This window comes from Sminthopsis crassicaudata, chromosome 3 (genome assembly GCF_048593235.1).
Source record: "Sminthopsis crassicaudata isolate SCR6 chromosome 3, ASM4859323v1, whole genome shotgun sequence".
NCBI classification, from domain to species: domain Eukaryota; kingdom Metazoa; phylum Chordata; class Mammalia; order Dasyuromorphia; family Dasyuridae; genus Sminthopsis; species Sminthopsis crassicaudata.
Genome location: NC_133619.1, coordinates 561238286 through 561244598, shown reverse-complemented (window position 1 = coordinate 561244598; position 6313 = coordinate 561238286). Strand labels below are relative to the sequence as shown.

The 6313-nt window shown below is 35.5% G+C and overlaps 1 long non-coding RNA gene across 1 annotated transcript; it reads right to left on the bottom strand.

Moving 5' to 3' along the window:
- Positions 1–2452: 2452 nt before the first annotated feature.
- LOC141559807 (uncharacterized) lies at positions 2453–5932 on the bottom strand. Its single transcript, XR_012487562.1, has 3 exons — positions 5661–5932; positions 4923–5156; positions 2453–2737 (listed from the first exon to the last, which is right to left on the bottom strand). It is a non-coding gene; the product is annotated as an uncharacterized LOC141559807 (long non-coding RNA).
- Positions 5933–6313: the final 381 nt, after the last annotated feature.

The following is a 6313-nucleotide window of genomic DNA, read 5'->3' as shown; positions in this document are numbered from 1 at the left end:
AAATTAAATTATTTATTTATTATTTTCCCCCAGTTGTATTTAAAGCACTTTTTTTTTACATTTATTCTTAAGACTTTTCAGTTCCAGATTCTTTACTTTATCCCTACTCCCAGAGCTTATTAAGAAATCACATGTGAAATTAGGCAAAACATTTTTATAAAAGTCAAGGTGTGCAAGAAATCATAGACTTTCTATCCAAAAAATCAAATATCTCAAGAAAATATTAAAAAAAAAAACACACACACACACACAAAGAGAAGGTTTATTGTATATTCAGACACAATCAATTCCATCTCTGGTATGGATAGTATTTTTCATCATAAATCCTTCAGAGTAATTGTGGGTCATTGTATTTCAGAGAATTTACAACTGATCATCCCAGAATATTGGTATTACTTTGTATATATAATACATTTCACTTTGCTTAAGTTCATACAGAGCTTTCCAGGATTTTTCCTCAGAGCATCATGTTCATTATATCTCATAGAACAATAATATTCCATCATAATCATGTACCACAATTTGTTCACCCATTCCCCAATTGATATGCATCTACTCAATTTACAATTTTTGATTCTGGGAAGAAAGCTGCTATGAATATTTTTGAACATGTGGGTCCTTTTCCTTTAAAAAAAAAATCTCTTTGGGGATTCTTACCTAGTAGTAGTATTGTTAAGTCAAAGGATATGCATGGATTTTTAGCCCTTTGGGCATAAATGATATCTTTTAGTTATTTATTGATTGGGGCATAAATCATTTTTTTTAATATAAATTTGCCTCAGTTCCTTATATGTTTTAAAAATGGGGCCTTATCAGAAAAACTTGCTTCAAAATTATTTTGACAGGGGGCAGCTAGGTGGTCCAGTGGATAGTACATCAGCCCTAAAGTCAGAAAAACCTAAGTTCAAATTTGACCTCAGACAATTAACACTTCCTAACTATGTGACCCTGGGCAAGTTATTTAACCTCAATTGCTTCAGGGGAAAAATAGTTTGACTAGTAATTAATTACTATTGCTAACTGTAGTTCCTCCTATTTATTCTATTTTCTTTCTCCTTTTATCCTCTCCAGATAACCCCTTTTTTATATCAAAAGTTTACTTCAACTCAAATCTATCATTTACTATGCACAAGGTAGTGCAGAGAGCAGAGATTAAAATTTGTGTCTTCATGGAAGGATAAAAACAGAAAACCAGGGCCGGGGATTTAGCCCAGATTCCACAGATCTACTCAGTTTGGGCAGTGGAAATTGAATTCAAAACGTCATATTCAGGTTTCCATTTGCAATACAAAGCTGAATAAAGTTGTTGTTTTATTCTCAGTTGGCTAAGTGAAAATGCTGGTCTGAAGTGATTACTAATAATAGCTAAAATAGCTAACATTTATGAAGTACTTTAAGGTTTAGAAATTTTTACCTATTTATGAAGCATACCCCATTTGATATTCAAAACAACCCTGTTAGGTAGGTGTTTCTTCTCCCATTTTACAGGTGATGAGACCATGGCAGACAGAAGCTAAATGACCTACCTACAATCAAACAGCTAGTAAATGTGAGGACAGACTTGAACTTTAAAAACACTGTGCATAGGGCCACCTAGTGGCCACTACTACTTCTATCTGGCTATCCTTCAATCAAGTAAAAGCATATCCCAGATGGTGCAAATTGGAGTGAATATTCAGTAACTGCATTTATTAAGCAGGCTTCTACATTGAGGTGAGTTCTCAAATAATGATTGCAAATCAGGATGTGTAATTTCAGAAGAACTTTCCAGTGATAAAGGGAATGTTTTTCAGAAACTGGTCTTAGTAAAGCATCAGCCATTCTCAGATCCTGTAATATTTACCCAGTGAGGTTTTTGGTGAAAAGGCAGAGAGAGAAGAATCAAGACTCTGAAGAATGAAGAGAACCCTGTACATGTGAGGATCAACTATGATGGACTTGGCTTCTCACAGCAATGCTGTGATTCAAGGCAATTACAATAGATTTGGGATGGAAAATGCCATCTGCTTCAAGAAACAGAGCTAAAGAGACTGAATGTAGATTGAAACAAAGTATTTTCACCTTTTTATTTATTAGCTTATTTTTTTTCTCATGTTTTTTCCCTTTTGATTTGATATTTCTTGTACAATATAATAAAAAGGAAATATCTTTAAAAGGATTATAGGTATTTAACTTGTATTAGATTTCTTGTTGCTTAGAAAGAGGGGGGAGGTAAGGGAGGGAGGGAAAAAGATTTGGAACACAAAATCTTGCAAAAATGAATGCTGGAAACTATTTGTATTTGGAAAAATAAAATATTGAGAAAAAAAGTTGTTCTACATTTATAAATTATGACTGACCAAATACAAAAGCAATATGACATGAACTTTTGACAAGATGTTAAGTTTATTAAATACATAGATTCAATAACATCCAGAACCACTTCAATCTGTGTGCACAGATATTTGCTCACAATACCATTTTAGTAGGGGTTAAAAGGCCAGCTAGATGACTGATCACTCCGAATGCAATTCCTAAAATTAATGATTGCTCTTGTGTAGCTGTATTCTTCAACAATTTCATCCCAGCACTAAGTAAGTGTGTATAAAAAATGTTCTTCCTCTGATATCCTCAGTGTGAATACTCCCAAACATATAGACAAAGTAGCTATTGCCTGAGAAGCCAAGAATAATTCTGATTGCCCTCTTTTTCTCTTCAGACAAACTGTAGAAATTCCGTTTCTCTGACAGTTTTTGTCCTATAAAAAGGACATGATATCAGTTGAAAAGAAAGGCTTTCAATATCCCTACTGAGAGGGAAGCCTTACTTGCATCTTATATAATTCTCTTGCTTTATCCAGAGCAAGAATTTTCAGTAAATACTTATGCTGTGCTTGAAAAGGGAAAAGGTTCTGAGAACCAGAGCTCTCTACTTAAGGCATTTCATTTTCCTCTAATCCACTGCCATACCTATTTCTAGAACAGTCATGTAAGGAATAAAGAAAGTTTTCAAAGAAGAAGTGAAGCCTTTCTATTTGTAAGTAAGGCAAAATGGCCAAGGGAGCAGTGTGAACTCTCCCTGCTTATATTAAAGACCAAGATAACTCCAGCTGCAAGAATTACTATTCACAGATAAATGACTTCTTGTCTTTAAAGGCAACAATTACTTCCTGGGCTTGGAATGTCCAGATATCCCTATCTCTCAAGAAAGGCAGAGAATTAAATTTTGCTTTCCCATTAAAGAAGTGCTCCTCTAAGTAAAACTCATTAATTAAAGGTACAGTATAAGACTATATTGTAACACATGTAAAATGTATGGGATTGCCTGTCATTGGGGGGAGGGAATAGAAGGAGGGGGGTATAATTTGGAAAAATGAATACAAGGGATAATATTATAAAAATATCTATATAATAATAAATTATTAATTTATTTTAAAAAAAAGGTACAGTATAATTAGCCAATGATGCACTTTTCTAGCATTCTAAATATCTTAAAGTAAATTGGATCATGAAGAGTATCAGCTTTTGCCTCCCCAAATTTCTTCATTCCTTCAGTTCATCATAGAGCAAAGAGAGCAACTGGAACTGTCTCCATGTTTCTATTAATAGGAACAATAAGTTCTTAGGGTACAAATGAGTGTTCCCCAAATATTTGAAGGCTTTTGCATAATGTAGATCTCTCTGAGGAATTCCCTCATTTAATAGAGCTCTCAGGGTCTGAGTATCAAAGTCTTATGTCTTCATACCATGTCCCAAGTAACCTCCAAAGGAGAGGAGTCATTACATAGTCATTCATCTTTAGAGTTCATGGATTTTTATTTCATTTACAAAACACATTCTAATAGATCTGGAAAGGATCTTATAAAAGTCATTTAATACATCGCATCTTACAGTTGCCAGATCCAGGCAGAAATAAAGGGCTAGAAAAGGAGCTTTCTGAGGCTTCAATGAATGTTCCAGGAATAATAAAATAGTTTGTAATATTGATCCAGGGATTTCTTTCCCCTTGGATTGCTTTAACCTTGAATGCCTTGTCCATCTTGTTCATCTTACATATTTCAGCAAAGGAGCACAGTGACACTTTACTGAAATTGTTCTCTGAATTCTTAGCAAAACATTTTCCTAAGTGCCCTAGTAATTCTCACCTAGTAATCCTAACAATTACTTGTTATTTTCTATCCTTCACGAATGAGCAAAAGTGAGCACAAGAATTTATTTAATGCCTAGCACCAGGCTCAAATGTCCTAATACCTCTAACATCCCCCAAAAGTCTGCTCTCCTTTCTCAAAGCAAGATTTCAGTTCAATGAAGCTTCAAGACCATCCCAGTAGAGTTCCATCTAATCAAATAGTGCCAGGAAGCACCCAAAAGAAAGAGCTCTCAACTAATCTTATGGAGTTTGTTTCTCCCTTCACTTGTTTTTCTTCTTATTATTTACTCCCACAACCCTCCTGCCCGCCCCCCTATACTACTCTATCAGTTTCTCCCTTCTACCTTTTGGCATATTCTAGACAAATGAACTTATCTATGCTGGGAATAATTCCCAAGTTAAAGACACAAAGGTATCAGAAATTTGATAACAGGGATATTTCAGACTGCATTTCTAATAGGAAGGTTGTATTCCTTCCAGGATTCTTAGGAGGAAAGCTGAAATATTCTTTTCCAAAGGGCTAACACTTACTTTGAATTATTTTTAATAATTTGGTCACCACAGTGATATATGAAGCATCCATAGTTGGTACAAAAGGTTGCAAATTCAGTTTAATATAAGTCTTACAAAAAAGAGAAATCACTGAAATTGAATAACCTGTGCAATAAACTCTCCTAAAGGCCCTATTACTTGTTTCTCTTTTGAGGGACAATCCCTTATCCCCAAGCCCTTTTCACCCTGCCCCAAACTAAGCTCTGCATACTATCTGTAATCGCTCTAAAAAAGAAACATACCTTTCCAATGTCTCTGCAACATCCCAGAAAGAAAAAAGGTCAGTATTATTTATGAATCATTTCTCCTAAAACCTTTCCATGATACCAATCTCTAAAGCTTCATAGCCTCCCAGTCCTGAACAGGGACTTTCACTGCTCTTTTATTATTTTCTTGATTTCACTGAAGGCCATTTTGGAAAAGCTACATTCTGGATACAAATTTTCTTCTCATGCCAGGAGATTCTTGAGCAGTTCCTGTGTTGTACCAGAAAAAATGTAGTCAAGAAAAGGTCATTTTGTGATAAGACTCATTCTCTATCACACAGAAAAAATGGAAAGTACTGATAATTGTTTTTAAAAGCCTCCTGGGAATGAATGGAGATCTTCTGGAGCCATCTCTACAACTGCATGGAAACCATGAATGTCACCCTGTCTCTTATTCCAGCCGCTGCTATTACACGTATGATAGATCCAAATTAGAGGAGCATTCCTAGGCTTTAGATCCTTGGATCACTTGGACTTAGCATCAGTACACAGAGCCCTCCAGGCTGCTCTCAAACCAAAATATCTCTAGTTAGATACCATAACTCTCAGGAATGAACCCACTTTTTTCCCCCACAGGAAATATAAGAATACAGCAGGAGATAAGGGGAGATCCCCAAAGAAATCTTTTGTGACACAGGAAAGTCAGGGAAAGAAGATGTCCTAGATTCCTTGTCCCCCAAACAACTTTCCCTGATGAGTTTGCCATAGTCTCACCTGTAGCATTTCTACATCTAGTTTCTCCATCTTTTCCTTCAGCTCAGTAATTATGGCTGTTAGAAATCTACTTTGGCTAGATATCATGGCCTCCCACTTCTTCTTTTCCTCCATGATTTGTTGTTCCTGTGTAGCCTCTATTTCCTTTAGTCTTTGAATGAGTTCACGGAACTTCTTGTTTTCCTTTTCCAGAATGACATTTTCCCCCTTCGCTGTCTTCTTTCTTGTTAGATATTACCATAGTTGCTTAAGTTGCTTCTGCAATAATACTCTCTTTGTATAGGCCTGAAAGAAAGACATTAGGTGATATACCAAGGGCAGCCCTCAAATATCCCCTTTTCTGCCTGCTCAATGTGGTGTGATACAAAGAGCATTGGGATAAGTAGGAATCATAACCCCAGGATTCGTCTCTTACCAGTTGTATGAACTGGGGGAAGTTACTTAGTCTCTGATTTCAGTTTTATCCTTTAAGATCAGAGTTTTACTATATATGGTTGACATCTAAGGGCTTTTCCAGTTTGAATTAGAGTTCTTAAGACCATCAAACAACTTATTCCAAACTTTCTCTTTACTCCTTCTTGTCCCCAAAATTGTCATTTAACTAATCCATTCATCTAATGTAATGTTTTCCAGCTACTACATCATAATACTTA